At 42.2% G+C, this 20,242-nt stretch overlaps 1 protein-coding gene across 5 annotated transcripts in view; it reads right to left on the reverse strand.

The window, feature by feature from the left end:
• CCNY (cyclin Y) overlaps positions 1-20,242 on the reverse strand; it is a 305,165-nt gene that overhangs the window by 173,814 nt on the left and 111,109 nt on the right. The gene's annotated exons all lie outside the window — the stretch shown is intronic.

The raw sequence follows: 20,242 nt of genomic DNA on the forward strand, positions 1-20,242 counted from the left end.
GTGTGTGATGTTCCCCTTCCTGTGTCCAAGTGTTCTCATTGTTCAATTCCCACCTATAAGTGAGAACATGCGGTGTTCAGTTTTCTGTTCCTGCGATAGTTTGCTGAGAATGATGGTTTCCAGCTGCATCCATGTCCCTACAAAGGACACAAACTCATCCTTTTTTATGGCTGCATAGTATTCCATGGTATATATGTGCCACATTTTCTTAATCCAGTCTGTCACTGATGGACAGTTGGGTTGATTCCAAGTCTTTGCTATTGTGAATAGTGCTGCAATAAACATAAGTGTGCATGTGTCTTTATAGCAGCATGACTTATAATCCTTTGGGTATAAACCCAGTAATGGGATGGCTGGGTTAAATGGTATTTCTACTTCTAGATCCTTGAGGAATCGCCACACAGTTTTCCACAATGGTTGAACTAGTTTACAGTCCCACCAACAGTGTAAAAGTGTTCCTATTTTTCCACATCCTCTCCAGCACCTGCTGTTTCCTGACTTTTTAATGATTGCCATTCTAACTGGTGTGAGATGGTATCTCATTGTGGTTTTGATTTGCATTTCTCTGATGGCGAGTAATGATGAGCATTTTTTCATGTGTCTGTTGGCTGCATGAATTTCTTCTTTTGAGAAGTGTCTGTTCATACCCTTTGCCCACTTTTTGATGGGGCTGTTTGGTTTTTTCTTGTAAATTTGTTTGAGTTCTTTGTAGGTTCTGGATATTAGCCCTTTGTCAGATGAGTAGATTGCAAAAATTTTCTCCCACTCTGTTGGATGACTGTTCACTCTGATGGTAGTTTCTTTTGCTGTGCAGAAGCTCTTTAGTTTAATTACATCCCATTTGTCAATTTTGGCTTTTGTTGCCATTGCTTCTGGTGTTTTAGACATGAAGTCCTTGCCCATGCCTATGTCCTGAATGGTATTACCTAGGTTTTCTTCTAGGGTTTCTATGGTTTTAGGTCTAACATTTAAGTCTCTAATCCATCTTGAATTAATTTTTGTATAAGGAATAAGGAAAGGATTCAGTTTCAGCTTTCTACATATGGCTAGCCAATTTTCCCAGCACCATTTATTAAATAGGGAATCCTTTCCCCATTTCTTGTTTCTCTCAGGTTTGTCAAAGATCAGATGGCTGTAGATGTGTGGTATTATTTCTGAGGGCTCTGTTCTGTTCCATTGGGCTATATCTCTGTTTTGGTAACAGTACCATGCTGTTTTGGTTACTGTAGCCTTGTAGTATAGTTTGAAAGTCAGGTAGCGTGATGCCTCCAGCTTTGTTCTTTTGGCTTAGGATTGTCTTGGCACTGCGGGGTCTTTTTTGGTTCCATATGAACTTTAAAGCAGTTTTTTCCAATTCTGTGAAGAAAGTCATTGGTAGCTTCATAGAGATGGCACTGAATCTATAAATTACCTTGGGCAGTATGGCCATTCTCACGACATTGATTCTTTCTATCTATGAGCATGGTATGTTCTTCCATTTGTTTGTGTCCTCTTTTATTTCACTGAGCAGTGGTTTACATTTCTCCTTGAAGAGGTCTTTTACATCCCTTGTAAGTTGGATTCCTAGGTATTTTATTGTCTTTGAAGCTATTGTGAATCTGTCTCCCATAGTTTTCACAACAACCTTATGAGAAAAGTACTGTTGTTATTTTTCCCATTTTGAGGAAATGAGGAAGCAGGCCATACAAGTTTAAGTAACTTGCCCTAAGTCAGTGTCTCAAGCTCAGCACTACTGGATGACTGGGGCTGGCAATTCTTTACCAGAGGGGTACAGGGGCTGTCCTGTGTACCACAGGACACTTAGCAGGAGTCATGTCTTTACCCACAAGATGCTAATAGCAGCCCCCATCCAGTGGTGACAACTAAAATGTCTTCAGACTTTGCCAAACCTGCCCTGGGGGCAAAATCAATGGAGAAGCACTGTTCTATGTGATGCTAGAGATAACAGTAGAGAAGCTAGGGCTCCCGCTGAGGTCTTACCACTGCAAAGGCGCCATGGCCCCCTCCCAAGAGAAGGCATTAAGCCCCCTTTGCATGCTCCAAGCAAAGGAGCCGGCAGGAGCTCTTGCCACTGTCACACACACAGTCTGTCAGCACTGCAGACAGGACTGAGAAGCTTGACAAATATGAAAGTGAGATAAAGCTGTACCAAGCGCCAGCAACTTCTGGCACAGAGTAATCCTTCAATACAAGTAATGCCCTGTGTAACTTTCTTCCTATCCTAATGGTTCCAGTTGCACGTATGAAAGATTTTCAATCTCTTCACTTAAAAACGAATCATAGAAAAAAGCCTTCTGCCTACAATGGCATATCTAACACATTACAGACACCTAGGAAGGATCATTTTTTAACACACCCTCCATGTATGAAAAAAAATTATTTTCAGTAATAGTTATGTAAAAATCATTAACTATTATTTTCTAGATTTGTTCTTTAGTTTTAATACAACTGTTTTAAATGATAAGTGATAAATTTTAATTTTACAGATACTATTTTTGTACTTACCAAGCAAAAATATTACACCTCACGGTTTGCATTCTGTTTCACTGTTTTAATTTTTAAAGACTCTTGGACAAAAACTCCAAGTGATCACACAGAGTGACAATTATAGTCATCAGTAACACTATCATTTATTTCAAATCTACTGTTTAAAAGCAGATATATGTAATACTACAGGGTTAAATACACAAGACTGTCCTAAGCAAGCTTTCTGAACAATTCTAAAGTCTTAAGAAGTTACTCTGGAAATGAATGCAAGCAGCTGATTCCCCATGTGTTCAGGGCTAACTATATAATCAGGAGTGTCAGATTTAACTTCCATGCTGCATACAGTATCTTTTTTTTTTTTTTGATATGGAGTCTCACTCTGTCACCCAGGCTGGAGTGCAGTAGTACGATCTTGGCTCACCGCAACCTCCACCTCTCGGGTTCAAGCAATTCTCCTGTCTCAGCCCACCCCCTCCAGTAGCTGGGATTATAGGCACATGCCACCATGTCCAGCTAATTTTTTGTATTTTTAGTAGAGACGGGGTTTCACCATGTCGGCCAGGCTGGTCTCAAACTCTTGACCTCAGATGATCCACCTGCCTCGGCCTCCCAAAGTGCTGGTGTTACAGGCATGAGCCATGGCGCTGGGCCTACAGTATCTATTAAAGGCTAAGTACTCCAGAAGTACTCATTTGAAGCTTATATATATATATTATTAAAACTCAATAAAGCAATTATTTAGAACACCAACAAAAGATTTTCAGGGAAAGAATATCACCGACATTGTTTAGAACTGCAGACAAAATTCTAGATATTTAGACTTTACAGGCATACTTCTGGATGCTTTTATTAGTGTTATTAAATCCTCCATAGACAATGCACACCTCATCACCGGCAGTGGAGCAGACCACTCCCACCACCCCAAACTTAGGATGCTGCTGTCTGCCTATCAGAGTTAAAATGGTACCGAGACTCTTCAAGCCCAGAAAGTCAGTTGCAAAAGAGTAATGGAAAGAGAAAAGCCACAGAAAATCACAATGAAAGAAACAGTGAAGGAGTGAGATCTCTTGGTTCCACTTCTAGCCGGACCTCAGCTGACCATGTATGTCAGGCAAACTTTAAAACTTCTTCAGGCAGTGCGGCAGAGAGGGTGAAGTCACAGGCGGCTGGCTGCAGACTGGGAGACCCCAGGCAACGTTCTTCATCTCTCTGGGCCTGTCAGTTTTCTCATCTTCAAGAGAGGAAATATATTTGTATCTACCCGCAAGAGGCTGTTGGGAGGTTATAAAAGTAAAGCATGTGAAGTGCTCTGTATGTGGATAGCTGTACCTGGGCAATATCTTAAAATTACTAAATCTGGGTGATATATACTCATCACACTATTCTCTTTAATTCTGTATAGTTTTGAAACTTTTTGAAATAAATGTTTGAAGTTAGTTATTATCAAGTTCCTTAAATATAACACATAAGAGAAATAATCACCTCCAAGGCCTCTTTGGGCTCTAAAACTCTCTCATATATTCCAGACTGGAAGGAGAGGATTCCCAGGTGGAAATGAGGAGTGGGAGAGAAAGGGAAAGACATTAGAGAAATAAGCTGTGACCGCCAGTCACCTCCTCAAGTGATCACTGCATAATCAATGTTTCACACATCAATGCTTCAATTATTGGACGCTGAGCTGACTCCAAGCATTCATTACAAAATACAAACCAAAATGGGACCAGCACTTCCAGATCCAAGCCCTCGGGGATCTAAGACTGGTGCCTGGCAGCCTCCTTAACCCAGTATCTGTTGGAGTTCAAGTCCTACTTGCTTCCAAAACATCTTCCAAGTGTAACCTAAGCAATATCTGGGACAGTGTTCCAAGTACAAACATTCGAATCACAAAGTAGTCCTCCCATACAAACTATTGACTAGTTCGCATTTTTTTACTGTGCTGTGTGGACTGCTTCATATGACAGCCTAGGACTGATGAGTACTAAAATTCCTGGAGAAGACGGCTATGCTTCTCCTTGTGTGGTACAATGGGATTTCAAAGCCTCCAACAGATGGTTCCATCATCTGTTGGCCCAGCTAAGCTTCCTCCCAACAACTCTCAGGGTAAAAGGAAAGAAGGGGTGGAGGGCAGATAAAGGCAACGGTAAGCAAGAGAGAATTCTCGGTAAAAGAAAGCAACATCCCTGCATTCAGAGCCTTCCTACACCACATTATCTTCTTCTCCCACAAGCTTCGCTTTGTTCCCAACAGGCCAACATTCTAGATCAGCAGAAACACATCACTTCGTCACCAGGAGGAAATGTGGAGTTCCAGGATATGCAGAGTTGTGATCATGCAGACTTCAGCTAAGTCAACAAGTTCTGCCAGTAGCTCACTCAGTCACTCCCTTTGCTGGTTCTAAGTCTTGAACTTAGAATCAAATTGCTACTTGCTAGATTCCTTGAGAGAAGATGTCATTTCCTGTAATACAGAGTCTGGCTCCATTTCTGACATTTGACTGCTAACAGTTTTCAGGCCCCACCACTCCCCACCTTCCCCTTCTATCCCCATCTAGGCAAGCTGATAAGAAAGCCTGGGGCCCCCTCCTTTGGCACTGGCAAGAAGTTCAAACCATCCAGGTCCAGGGGGGCAAGGAAGGAAGCCCTCAACCAACCCCAACCCCTAATCATGCAAGAGCCAAGCCAGTCTCCTTTCCCTGCTCTCTCAAGACACTTTTGGACCCGAGAGTCTGCCTGCTCTCCCCCAAAAGCTTTACCATGTCAACACTTAACCTTCTCTTACTCTCTGGGTGCATCGTGAGGTCTCATCAGGCTGGTATGTGAACCAAACTTTGTGTAGGTCCATCCCACCTCTGTACAGTGGCAACAGCATTTCCCAAAGTAAAAGATCCTGTATACTCCTTTCGACCTTCATCCAAAGATGCATGGTGCATCAACTCCACCAATGTCTCCCTTGACTCTGACCATGAGAAACCTCTGTCTGTTTCTCACCAATAAAGCAAGCCTAGTGCAGCTGCAAACAAACCAGCATGCATTAGGAAGCAGAGGCTGAGGACAGGTGCCCATTCCACTCCTAACTAACCAGACAATTCTAGACAATTCCACTGCCATTTCTGGGTCTCATTTCCCTTACCTATTAAAGAAGTGTAACAGAACACCCTCTGGGCCTAACTAGTAAGATCATGGTAAGGATCGAACGGGGCAGGGTGTGGAACAGCACTCTGCAAGCCATCCTGACCCACGTGTTCTAACTCCCCCGGCACGTCCTGGGCTCCATCTCCCTCGTCCAACACTCAGCTCTGCTCTTCTACTGTCCTTCTAGCTCCCTGCTCAAATAGAAAAACCCTCCTAACTTTTCTCAACACACATACACCCCACCCTAGCCAAAGAAGCAACCATAGAGGGCTCCAGTAACCTCTTCTAGGAAGTCACCCAATATAGACAACTTAGCACCAGCACTCTATTCTCACAAATTCTCCCAAAAAATCGTTTCTTCTTTTATATTGTAAAACAGTCAAGATCATACCCACCAAAGCCAACCAAAAAGACACAGGCTCTCACCACAGAGAAGTCAGAATTCTGGAAAACTCGTATCTACCACCATGAGCTTGAAAGCTTCCCAATAATGAAGACTTTTCTGAGGAGGTCAGGGATCACATTAGCAAATGTGATTTTAGACAGAATAATGAAATGAGTCAATATTTGGAAGATCTGCATAACTTAGTGAACCAATACTTTTCCAAATGACAAAGCATGATGACACAAAATCTTGCATGTGGTAAAAGGTCCATTTAAAGTATGACAGATCAATAAACTTTAATATAAATGATTTCAGATTCCACAGTGCAACTAGCCTTTAACAAACTACCATTTGTCACGTTTTGAGGTAGTGTCAAAGAATATCCATGTTATCTCAAAAGTCTGTAAAACAATACTCCTTTCTTTTCCAATCACATCTGTGTAAAGCTGAATTTTCTTCATATACTTTCACAAAGCAACATAGCACAAAAGACTGACACAGAAGCACATATGAGGTTCTTGCTGCCTCCTACTAACCAGATATTAAAGATATAAAAGAAATGTAAGGTAATGCTACTCTTCCCACTTAATTTTTTGTTTTGAGGATTTTTTTAAATAAAAATGTATGTTAACATATAATGGTTACATTATAATGTTATTTTAAAAATTAGTATGTTTTAATTACAAGTTTTAATTTCTAATATAACTCTCTACAGACATAAAAATTCTTCTCTACAATTTCTGTTATTGCGATGTAATTCACACACCATCAAATTCACCAATTAAATATGTACAATCATGCTTGCTTAATGACAGGGATATGTTCTGAGAAATGTATTGTTAGGTAATTTTGTTGCTGTGCAAACGTCATAGAGTGTACTTACGCAAACCTAGACAGTCATAGCCTACTTCACACTTGGTTATATGGGACAGCCTGTGGTTCATAGGCTACAAATCTGTACAACATGTTAATGCCCTGAATACTATAGGCAATTGTAACACAATGCTAAGTACTTGTGTATCTAAACATAGAAAAGGTACAGTAAACATCTGGTATAAAAGATTAAAAATGGCACACCTACACAGGGTACCAATCATGCATGGAGCTTGCAGGACTGGAAGTTGCTCTAGGTCAGTCAGCGAGTGAGTGGTGAGTGAATGGGAAGGCCGAGGACGTTACCGTACACTACTGTCAACTGTATAAACACTGTACACTTAGGCTACACTAAATATATACATATTTTTTAAAAAGTAATTATACTACGATATTACGGCAACACTTGGTGATAGAAATTTCTCAGTTCCACTATAATCTTATGGGACCACCAATGCATATACAGTCAATCCTTGACCAAAACATCATTATGTGGTGCCTAACTGTACAATTCAGTGGTGTTTTAGTACATTCACAAAGTTGTACAATCATCACTGCTACGTAATTCCAAAACATTTTCATTACCCTAAAAAGAAACCCCAAACCCTTTAGCAGTCACTCCCATCCTCTTCTCCCCCCATCTCTGGCAACTACTAACCTACTTCCTGTCTCTATTAGATTTCCCTGTTCTGGACATTTCATATAAGTGAAATCGTAATATATGTGGCTTTTTATGACTGGTTTCTTTCACTTACTATAATGTTTTAAAGGTTCACCCATGTTGTACCAGGTTATCACTACTTCCCTTCTTTTAACGGCTAAATAATACAGGCTGAGCATCCCTCATCTGAAACGCTTAGGACCAGAAATGTTCCGGATTAAAGGTTTTTTCGTATTTGGGAACATGTGCATTATATGCTTATCAGCTGGCCATCCCTAATACGAAAATCCAAAATCTGAAATGCTCCAATGAGCGTCTCCTTTGAGCATCATGTTGGCACTCAAAGTTTTAGATTTTGGAACATTTCTGATTTTGGATTTTCAAATTAGGGATGTTCAACCTGTATCCCATTGTATGTATATACCACATTTTGTTTATCCATTCATCCACTGATAAACATTTGAGTTATCTTCGCCTTTAGGCTATCACGAATAATGCTGTGTACATTTGTGTATAGATTTTTGTATAAACATGTTTTCAGTTATCTTTGGCATACACCTAAGAGTGGCACTGCTGAGTCATATGGTAACTTCATGTTTAACTTTTTGACGAACTATCAAACTGTTTTCCTCAGTGGCTATACCATTTTATACCAGCAATGTATGAGAGTTTCAATACTTTTTAACACTATACATGGTGTCCTGTGACCAAAAAGTTTAATAACTGCTGTGCCAGGTTGTGGGCTGCTGAGATAAAAGTCCCCTTCCTTGTGAGGTCATCATGTGCTACAGAAGCTCAGGCTTACAGACAGAGTATCTGAGCCACGACCCCTCAGAGTTTCCAAGGCACAGTACAGGGAATGGCTTTACTGCACCCAGCCCACCCCAGGTATGAGCAGTCCTCCTTTCGGTGTCTTCCACTGGTGCCTGGGGCTCTCAAGCCACAATGCCCACCACTCTGTTCTCACCCTCTTTTACTTTCCACCTCAGTGTATCTTCTTTTCCTCTTGCTTCTGCTGAGCTCCTCACTGCACACCTGTCAGGTCATCACGCCTTCACCTCTTCTCCCTTCCTGATGGTAAGAACCTGCTTCACCTATAGACACAATTTCTCTCTGTGCTGAGAGAAAGAATCCCAAGGTTAGACCCTCTGTGAGTGAGGTCTGCAATATTTATTACATCTGTGAAGCAGCAAAAACTAAGACTTCCCTATACTTAGCAAGCCTCAGATGACTTCTGGAGAGAACAGTTTCCCTGAACTTCAGTACCCTAACAAAATTCAAACAAGATGACTCAATACTTAGAACATTTCCCCATAACCTGTGAATACATTACCTCATATAGCAAAAGGGAATTAAGGCTGCAGATGGAATTAAAGCTGCTATCTGTTGGTTTCAAGGTAGAGAGATGAGCCCAGATTTTCCAGGTGGACCCAACATAATCACAACGATCCTAAAAAGGGAGGCAGGAGAGCCAGAGAGAGAAGATGTGAGAAGAGCTCCATCTACCACTGCTGGCTTTAGAGATGGAGGAAGGGCCTGAAGCCAAGGAATGTGAGAAACTTCTAGAAGCAAGGAAAAGGCAAGAAAATAGATTCTCCCCAAGAGCCCACAACAGGAAACACAGCCTACTGAAAGCCTGATTTCTGCCCACCGAGTCCTGTGTCAGACCTCCAACCTACAGCACTATACAATAGTAAATGTGTGTTGTTTACGCCACTAACTCTGTGGTAATTTGTTATGGCATCAGTAGAAAATTAACACAGTGTAAGTCTACCTTTAAAAAAAAAATATGGCCGGGCGCGGTGGCTCACACCTGTAATCCCAGCACTTTGGGAGGCCAAGACGGGAGGATCACGAGGTCAGGAGATCAAGACCATCCTGGCTAACATGGTGAAACCCCGTCTCTACTAAAAACACACACACAAAAAAAACTAGCCGGGCAAGGTGGCAGGCGCCTGTAGTCCCAGCTACTCAGGAGGCTGAGGCAGGAGAATGGCATAAACCCGGGAGGCGGAGCTTGCAGTGAGCCGAGATCTGGCCACTGCACTCCAGCCTGGGCAACAGAGTGAAACTCCATCTCAAAAAAAAAAAAAAAAAAATATATATATATATATATATATGTGTGTGTATACGTGTGTGTGTGTGTGTGTGTATATACACACACACTTTAAAGAATCGCCCCCTTCCTAATCTCATACCCCAACTAACTTCATAAGATAGAGGCCCTGACCTGGCCACACTCTTTCCCCTTGAGATTGTCAACTTTCTTTCTTATAGTCTGAGAACGCTTACTCTTAAATCCTTTTTTCCATCAAATGACAAGCATCCGAGAAGCTGCTTAGTATCACTTAGTGGCAAGTGTTGACAATTCGCCTCTGCCTTCTCTGCATCCTCATTTTAACCATCCAAAATTTCTTCCATGGGCAATTACTTCATTTTCCACCCCCTTTTTTGCCACTATCTTTAACATATTTACCCTACTTTTCAGACACATATATATTAGAACCTCTAGTATGCTATAAATATAAAATGATCCAGATTTATATTCATAAACATGGACACACCTGACAAACCAAGAAACAGTTCACAAAGACCACAGCTGCATGGCCATTCCATGAAATACTTTTAACTGGCTCAATGAGGAAACCATATCCCACCTGCAACTGCAAAACATCTCCATACAATATCTTGGTTGAAAGTGTCATTCGTCCCTAGTCTCTACAACAAATAAGACATATTTTACAGCACTAAAAATTAATATGTACTCATTTATCACAAAGATGGATGAGAGATAAAACCCCTGTGACTGGCCGTGGAGATCAACAGGGCACTCTGACAAAACATTTATATTGGTTTGTCAAGTTCTCCTAGAGCAAGCTTCTTTTCCTGTTTTGTATGAGGAAGCATCTGTGTTCCTACTGAGAAACTGAAAGGATCAGCTACCCAGAAACAATGTCAAATGCATTAAAAATTAATTTTAAAAAAATTAACCCCATGGTATCATTCCATCTCTGGCTTCATAAACTATATAATATGTACACTTCACACAACTGCTGCATTAAAACTTCTAGGCCTCACCATTTGTTCTACAAAGGAAAGAGTCAAAAAAATAAATCATTCAATATGTCCAGAGTTCTGTGGGCAAAAACAATGCAAAGGGGCTTTAATTGGGAAAACTAATGCTATAAGCTGCACCGCTTGCTATAAATGTTAGGAACACCTTATTATGCGTCATTTCCAACCAGTTCCCAGTCTTCAAAATACTGTACAAAATGATACCTCCTTCTATGCAATTAACATGAAAAAAGTTATTTGTATGGGGCACTTTAGAAAACAAGTTAATATAGTTGACCTTTGAACAACTCAGGGGTTAGGAGAAACAACCCCTTCATGGAGTTGAAAATCTGTGTGTAACTTCTGACTCCCCAAAAACTTAACTAATAGCTGACTGTTGACTGCAACCCTTACCTATAACACAGTCGATTAATATGTTTTATATATGTATACACCATATTCATACAACAGAGTAAGCTACTGAAAAGAAACTGCTATTAAGAAAAAACATAAGGAAAACAGATTTACTATTCATTAAGTGAAAGTATATCATTATAAAGGTCTTCATCCTAGGCATCCTCAGGTTGAAGGCAGATGAGGAAGAAGAGGAGTTGGTTTTGCTGTCTCCAGGGGAGCAGAGGCGTAAGAAAATCCATGCATAAGTGGTCCCAGTTACAAGAAGTATGCCGTTCCTCTTTACTATATATATAGAGACCCATGTTAGAAATACAAAGTAAAGTACACTATCCTTGCCCTCAACATAAATGGGGTGGGAGGTGAGCACACTCCACCACCACTCACCATCCATCTAGGTGCTCAACCCAACACTGCTGGGTGGCAAGGAATCCATTGCTGACAGCTGCAGCATGGTCTACTAAGCACCTACAACGGAGTCGGGCCTAGGTCAAATGCTTTACAGGCTTTGTCTCGTTTATTCTCCTAACAGCTCTAAGAAGTAGGTTTCATTATCCCCACTCTGTAAATCAATTAAGTGAATAAAGAGACAGGATGCAATCACCCAAAACCGCTTCAGGAAGAAGCAGGGCCAGGATTCAAACTCAAGTCTTCCTGACTCAGGCTTGTCTTCTGATACTTCATGTAAGTTTTCTTACATTTTATTACATTTAAAATTATCCCTGCATTTTAAAATCCTTTCAGTTTACAATTTAGCAAAGGAAATAAGAGCATGAATAAAAATAACCACAACTGGCCAGGTGTGGTGGCTCATGCCTACAATTCCAGCACTTTGGAAGGCTGAGGCAGGTGGATAACCTGAGGTCAGGAGTTTGAGACCAGCCTGGCCAACACGGTGAAACCCTGTCTCTACTAAAAATACAAAAATTAGCCAGGTGTGGTGGCAGGCACCTGTAATGCCAGCTACTCGGGAGGCTGAGGCAGGAGAATCACTTGAACCCGGGAGGCAGAGGTTACAGTGAGCTGAGATCGCGCCATTGCACTCCAGCCTGGGCAACAAGAGTGAAACTCTGTCTCAAAAAAAAATTAATAAATGAAAATGACCACAACTGTAAGCAGTAGTTCTCTATAAAATGGGATACACAGTTAACTGACACAGAACAGACACAAAGAAGAAAAGTGGGGCAGGAAGGGCTGATGCCCAGCAAAAGCACAAGCCAGAGTGAGCAAAGGCACGTAATCGGGAAACAATGTAGGGAGTGCTCAGAGAATGACAAGTGGAACAGAGAGTCTAAGAGGGCCAAGAGTGAGAGAAAGGCCAGAGCTGGCTGAGCCACACTTCATGCATGACCTCTGCATACCCTGGAAGGCCCGGGGCTGATCCCAGGGACTCAGAGTGAATCGTCTAAGGCTTGTGAACACACGACTAAGACCACAGAACACTGACTTTTGGAAGAGTAATCTTTGCAGAAACAATTCAGGCTGGCCCATGCGCACTGCTAACACGTGAAACTCCTCTCCTAATCGGCAGAAAAAAATGAAGCCACTTGAATGTAACCACTCCTCCTGCTGTCCCCTCCTCTCCTTCCTGTCAGGGTTAATGGGACCCCTGAAGTACCCCCATCCTTTCCCTCCTTCTCCATAGTGACTCCTTTCATTATTTTGAATCTCTCCTTCTAACCTGGCTTCATCCTCTGAGACTTCAAAGCACATATGCATCTGCCAGTTGAGGGAAAATGTAAATATAAAACACAGTACCTGACTTTTCACACCCCAGTCTCACACAGGAGTGGTCTGCCCTTGCTGCATCCTTTGTAATCTTGAATGTCAGCAATTCAGCTTCTGTCCCCATTGAAATCTTTCAGAAACACACCAGGCTGCCATCAATCACTCATCAAATGCAATGAAACTTGCTCAGTCTTCATGGACTTGCCTGAGAACTCAGAATTGCTGATCATCATCCTCATCTTGAAGTTCTTTCCTCCTCTGACTTCTGTGGCTGCTTCTTCTGGTTCCTGCACTAGCTCTGACCACCCTTCTTGGTTTTCGCTTCTCCCCATGCCTCACAGACACAAGTGCTACATGGCCCAGGGCCTCCACCCTGTGCCCCAGCTTCCCATGCCATGGGAACAGTTACAGCATCTCTACTGTGTCCCAGTCCTCCTCCCAAGCTGAGGCCTCATGTTAAAACTGTAGGAGGATGAAAGTACCTGTCACCAACAGCCAGACTTGGTTGGAAAGGTCAGTATGAGAAATTAGAAAGGCAGGTGGAGGTGAGATCATGGAGAACCTCACATACAAGGGAAAGTCAGTGAAGGTCACTGAGAAGGAAAGTGACTTGTTCAAAGGAGTGTGGATGGACGACTAGCCTGGAAGGATTGTGAAAGATGGACCTAAAAGCAAAGAGACTAAGGCAAGGAAGACAATTAATCCAGGCTCAGTAAATCAAAGCAGGAACTAGTGTGGCCACAATTGAAACAGAAAGGAAGGGGAGGTCTCTTGAGAGTCCAAGTTAAATAACAAAGAAGCATCAGCTGATACAATGTCCAGGTCACCTCTCATCAGTCAGTCACTACACAGGTATCACATTGCTTCTGTATCCCAGCGCTGGGCTGGGCGGTGGTACTACCAACACGATCCATACAGTCCCTGCTTTGAAGGGACACACAGGCTACATGGAGAAGTCAAGAAAAGAAATCCAGCCCTCTTAAAACCATTTCGAAAAACAGCAAGTAAAATAACCCAACAGACAATCAATAATGAATAGGTTTTAAGAGTTTTATCCTGGCTGGGCACAGTGGCCCACACCTGCAATCCCAGCACTTTGGGAGGCCGAGGCGAGCGGATCACGGGGTCAGAAGATCGAGACCATCCTGGCCAACACGGTGAAACCCTGTCTCTACTAAAACTACAAAAAATTAGCTGGGTGTGGTGGCAGGCACCTGTAGTCCCAGCTACTCGGGAGGCTGAGGCAGGAGAACGGTGTGAATCCGGGAGGTGGAGCTTGCAGCGAGCCAAGATCGCCCCACTGTACCCCAGCTTGGGCGAAAGTGCGAGACTCCATCTCAAAAAAAAAAAAAATTGTTTTATCTAAGATCAGATACTTAACCAAAGGAAGAAAAGTAGTAATTGGGAAAATATGAGGCACTTCACACTACCTGCCCAGTCTCTGGAATAACTGCACACAATAAAAACAGAGCCAGAGAAGATTCCTAGTCATTATCATCCAAGGTCTATAGTTAGCTAAATTTATAATGACAATGTTCAAATAGGCTTCATACTTAAGTCTGTTTCCAGGCACAGAGCAAGTATACATATAAACACCAAAAGAATATGGATGAGGAACGGCCAGGCATGGTGGCTCACGCCTGTAATCCCAGCACTTTGGGAGGCCGAGGCGGGCGGATCACAAGTTCAGGAGATCAAGACCATCCTGGCTAATAAGGTGAAACCCCGTCTCTACTAAAAATACAAAAAATTAGCCAGGCGTGGTGGCAGACACCTGCAGTCCCAGCTACTTGGGAGGCTGAGGCAGGAGAATGGCGTGAACCCAGGAGGCGGAGCTTGCAGTGAGCCGAGATCGAGCCACTGTACTCCCGCCTGGGTGACAGAGTGAGACCTTGTCTCAAAAAAAAAAAAAAAAAAAAGAATATGGATGAGGGATCCATGGATACGTCTAACAAACAATTTACTGTATATGTATATGTATATGCATATGCATATGCTTGACGGTACTCTAAAGCTCATACCCTCACCATGAAACTCTGAAGTTACTATGAAGCCTACATGAACTAAAGCAGTCAGTGATTCTCAAACTTTAAGGCTTACTAAAAAATGCGTGTCCTCCCATCTGATCCCTGAAAATTTAAATAGTCATCCAGATAATTAATTCTAATGCAGAGAATAAACAGGTCATCTTTTTAAATGTTCTTAAAAGTAGTTTACAAAATTTGGAGTTACATGAGTCTGCACTCAAATACACTTTATTAAGATATTTGGTCACCTCTAATAAAAATATTGATAAGAAATTAAAATTTATGAAGTCCAATTTACAAAATACATACATTTAGATAATGTGCAGAATAAGAAACATTAAGCAGCATATTAATAGGCTTAATCTCAGAAACTTTTCCATTGCAAATTTGTATGTATCTTCAGCTCACTTAAGTGGTTGCCTCAGCACGCTAATAAAAATCCTATGATAATCTCAGGCAAGATAAATTTAAATAGGAAACAGCCTCAATGCAGTAGTTTTCTCAAAAAGGATATATTAAGCCAAGAATGTATTCTCTTAATTTATATGCTCATGACTCTTACCCATAAAAAGTTGACTGGAATTTCTTCTGTGTCTTCTGAAAGCAAGAATCCAAGTTCTCAGGGATTACAAAAACAGCTGTTTAAGTCTTTCCTGAGACTACAACTTCCCTAAACTGTGTGGAGCTTTGCAAATGTGGTAACAAATCCATCACTGAAACCAAACAATGTTCATGCCCTTAACAGTTTGGCAGATTCCTCTGGCAGGAGGAAATACGGTCCAAGGTCACAGGTGGGACCTCAAGCCTCATCATCCTGCTCTGTTCCTGTCCCGCTGATGCCCACACAGGAGTGGAAATCAGGACAGGCACAGTCACCAGCACCTCACATACTCTTAATGAATGTTGTCTACAGTCTACTGCAAGGTCATTTCTGCCTGAATATTTATTAGTCCACAATGCTTTTTGTATGTTTAACCCTGGACTACTTCCACAGGGGAAGTAGGACAGATCTCCATGATGTAAATCACCAGCAAGTTCCTCAGAGTAACAGGCAGGTTACTGCTGCTCCTTCCTGTACACCAGAAAAGTGGAGAAACTGAAAAACTTCTGAAGCCAAATAGTGATAAGATCTTAGAAGTGAACAGTGGAAGTACAGAGACCCTGCTCACTAGGCCCAGCCCCACCCTGCCAGCCTCACTTCCTCGGGTACCTCTGAGCACTGGTTAAGGAAAGCCAAGGAAAAGGAACTCTGCAGCCCCTTTGAGGATCTATCTCTGATTTAGGACTCTTCACATCAGAAAGCCGCTACCTTATTCCCAAGTTGGAAGGGCAGTCCTATGCCACACCGCCCACCCCACAGCAGCCTGCCCTGATGCCTGGGGCCGGGCTGTAGAGCAGTCAATGCCCGAGGGAGTCAACCAGGCGCGGACACCCCCAGGAGGAGTCACTGTGTCTCTGGAGAGCACTCCAAAAACACCACGAAATGTGGATGCGAACAGTCCAACCTGGGAATGGTTTCACTAGCAGAGGTATGCCTGTGACATCTGAACAGTAAAAAATGACAACCGCCATGTACCACATACATGAGAATAACAACATGAGCACTTGGTAGCAGATAAAGAGTAGCAAAAAAGTTTAAGATAATTTTACATTAGAAAAACTAATAAAAGCCTACCAGTTCTGCTGAAAATGCTTTTTCCCCCTGCAAATTAGAAAAAGATTATGATTATTTCATTTTAATGCAAAGCAGTTTCTGCAAATGAAAAACACTGGGACACAGTCCACAAATTAATACTAGAGCTGAGGATGGAACCTGAAGCCCAGAAAACTGAACAAGACTCACCGAAGGTCATGCAGCTAAAGACTAAGCACACATTATGTCAGGTCTCCAGATTTCTGGGCAGGTGTTTTTCCACTACAAAGCTGATTTCCCAAATAAGCAGTTCTCGTTGTTCTAATGACCTCCAGGCAGAAAGACTCCACGGCCTCAATTGTAATCAATTCCAGACTCTATCCAATCTTTCAAGAGTTTCCTAGCATAAGAACCTAAATCATTCTTCAGAGAATTTTAACTCATTTCTAACAGCCTTCCAAGTATGAGCCAAACACCTTAAGCCAGCATTTACACTCCAAAGTTTTTAAAGAGGTGTGGGAGAGGGGCAGTATGTATGTGACTACTTCTTGTGCCTCATTACTCAGGAGTATAGGCAAAATTAGAGTCAAAACTGACTCCCGCAAGAGTCAGTTTTGTTAAATGAAATATTTCACTTCCGGTAATTCAGACATGCCTTTTTCAGGTTTAGGAAAATTACTTTTGTTTAACTGCAGACCTGCAATAGTCTCTAAGGGGAAGAGGCACTGACATGGGCGCACACTGACAATCCTACCCAGCTCCCAAAGACGCTGCTCCAGGCAGCGGCAGGAAGGTGTGCTCTCACACCGTGACTTCTATGGCGGAGGCCACCCTGGGAAGGCAGCCACGTTCAGATCTGCATTCCAGAGAGGTTTAACCTGTCCCAACTTTTAAAGTGTCTGTTTTATTCCATAAAATCCATGCGATGTAGGCCCATGTTATCTCATAAGAAATGACCTTTACCTAACAATATTATTAATAATAACTATTTACTGAGCACATTTACTTTGTATCAAGCACTTTATCTTATTTCATTTTATACCCAAAACAATTCTATGAGGTAGACATTTTTACTGTCTCATTTTACAGAGAAGGAAGATAGGAACCAGGCCCAAGGCTCCCAGCTAGTGCATGGTGGAAAAGGGATTCTAACCCACTCTGGGACTGAAGAGATCCAGCCCTGACCGCTGACTCTTCCTTCCTTTCACTGGTAACTTCCACAAGGGAACAACAGCCAAAAACACTGGGAAGTGTCCCTGTCTCCAGACAGGAATTCTGGTTTCCCTGCTTTTAGACTCCCTTCCAACAATGTATCCTACTCACTCATACCCAATGAAACACCTTGAAACTCCAACTTTATTACATCACTGCCTTGCTGAGAAATCTTCCTCCCTGCCTCAAGAGTAAAGCTCAAATGCCCCAGCCACCATGTGGCCTCGGCCAATGTCTTCAGTCTTCTCTCTTCATCTGAGGCAAACCTTTCTCAGAATCCTCTCTGTGCCTGAAAGGTGCATCCTCTCCTTTTCATCAAAATTAACGAGGTTCCCAGGCTCAGCCTGAACCCTGTCCCTCCCACCAATTCTCCCCCATGGACGTGGGTCAGGCAGCCTGCACCACTCCAGGACACTCTCCGTGGGTGCCTGGACACATCTCTACAGCCACACTGAACTCAGCAATGGACGAAGAGCACGGCACAGGGCCAGGACTCGACAGGTCCACAATATATGTTAATCCATTTGCCTCTTCCACCTTCTATCATTATAAACATTTCTTGTTTCATGACTTTTCATTGTATATCTTACTTCTCACATAAACTCTCTATTCCCTGAGAAGCAAGCAGTGTTATTCCCATCTTTATATAACCCTACATTCTGCACATGTCCAGTACCTGTTGAAAGAGAAAATCTTTTCACCATCAATTCTAAAGCTTGGGAATTTTGTCTTCTTGCCAGTAGCCAGCCATACCCTGTCCCAGATTAACATGTTAGTACAGCTCCATTCCCACAATTTTAAAATTACTTTTTAAAAAATGCGGGCCACTTTTTCAAGAAACCTCTGAACTTGAAACCGTTCTCAAAACTAAGATAAAACAGCATCCTAACAAAAGTGTGAAAGAACAGAGGCCTCCTTTGGTCCCAAATTTAAAATAAGCTCCTATCTTCAAGACCAGCCTAGAAACACTGACCACAGATACTCAGCTAAATCCAGCAGATTAGCCTGGGCTCACGAAAAATACATCACTGTGCACAGACGGGGCTGTCACTATCAGAGAGGGCAGCAGCACTGCCACGCAGGTAGGGAACACAAGGGCCCCTGTTCTATAGTTGGTGAAGAGAGAGCTGAAAGGCCCCAGACTTGCTGTCCAAGGGAACAAGCCACACAAAAGGCAGCATGAAGCAGAACTGCAGGCAGAGAGGTTGCTGATGGGACCTCCCAGAAGCCCTGCCTGATGAGCCTCAACCCCACCCATGGGGGCCCCTTCTGGACCACCCTCAGGCCATGCCAACCCAAGGAAGCCAAATATCAAACACACCACATTCAAGGCCACTTGATTTTTGCCCTGAACAGAAAGAACAGACAGAAGAGTGTGAGATGCTGCCTTAAAGCAGCCTTTGTGTAAACACACAACCCCTAAAGTGTTTCTCACTGATTAACAATCTGTCACAAACACCAATTTAGAGGGTAAATTGGTACAACCCGGTGGGGAGGGTGCTTGGCAGCAGGTGGCACTTTTGGAGTGTGCATTAAACAACCCACCACTACAAAACCCCAAATATATTCCTACCCTTTGACTTGGCTAGGAATTTCGTAAGTCACAAAACAAAGATGTGTCCCCAAAATGTATGCGCATGATCAGTCTTCTTGAATTTGTAGGTAACATAAAAACTTTGAAAAAGGATAAACAGAAGTAAATGACTGCACATCAATAAAATAGAATACTACAGAGTTATTAAAAACAATGAGACAGAAGTGTGTTTACTGACATGAAAAAATTTACGTGAAAAAAGCAGGTTTTAAAGTGGTACCCAAAGAGCACCTCTCACAAAAGGCAACCCAAAAGGAAGGAATCAGCATGGTAACATCATTTCCACATCAAGTCAGTTAAAATGCTTATAAAGGGAACTTTATATGAGAATAACAGACAATTCGGTTATATGATAAATGTCTGTGTCCACTCCCTCCTTTTACACTTAAATTGGCATTCCAGGTAGACCATTTAAGGAATTAGCAATGGTAGCCCTCAGTCTGTGCTGCCTAATATAGAAGCCTCTAGTCACATGTGGCTATCTAAATTTATTCTATAAAATTAGGTAAGATTTAAAATTCAGTTCTTCAGTCACACTAGCTATGTTTCAAGTGTTTGACTGCCACATGTGGCTAGTGACTGCCACATTGGACAGTGCAGATATATAACATTTCCATCATCACAGAAAGCTCTAATAACAGTGCTGCCCTAGAACAAAAAGAGTGAGTTCCAAGAGGGTAAATGGGGTGGAACTAGTGAAGACCAGAAATGCAGCCCAAATGTCCAGGTGAATGTCCACACTCAGCTACAGCATGGGCCTAGGGAAAGCAGTTGCTGAAAAACCTTGGAGTCTTCCATCTCTGTTAATACAGATAGCACTAATAACTTATAATAAACATAAATCAAGTACACAAATAATATCCTTTAAAGTTGAAATCCACAAATATCAGACTTAGTCCAATGATGCAGGAACCACACAAAGATCTGCACTATTCTTTGGAAATAAATTCAGAGCCAGTTCACTTATTTAAAAACAAACAAACAAACAAAAAACTCATTTCTTAAATTTAGATTCAACTCAGTATTAAAAAGTCTGATCACTC

The sequence above is a fragment of the Theropithecus gelada genome, chromosome 9 (assembly GCF_003255815.1).
Source record: "Theropithecus gelada isolate Dixy chromosome 9, Tgel_1.0, whole genome shotgun sequence".
Taxonomy (NCBI): Eukaryota; Metazoa; Chordata; class Mammalia; order Primates; family Cercopithecidae; genus Theropithecus; species Theropithecus gelada.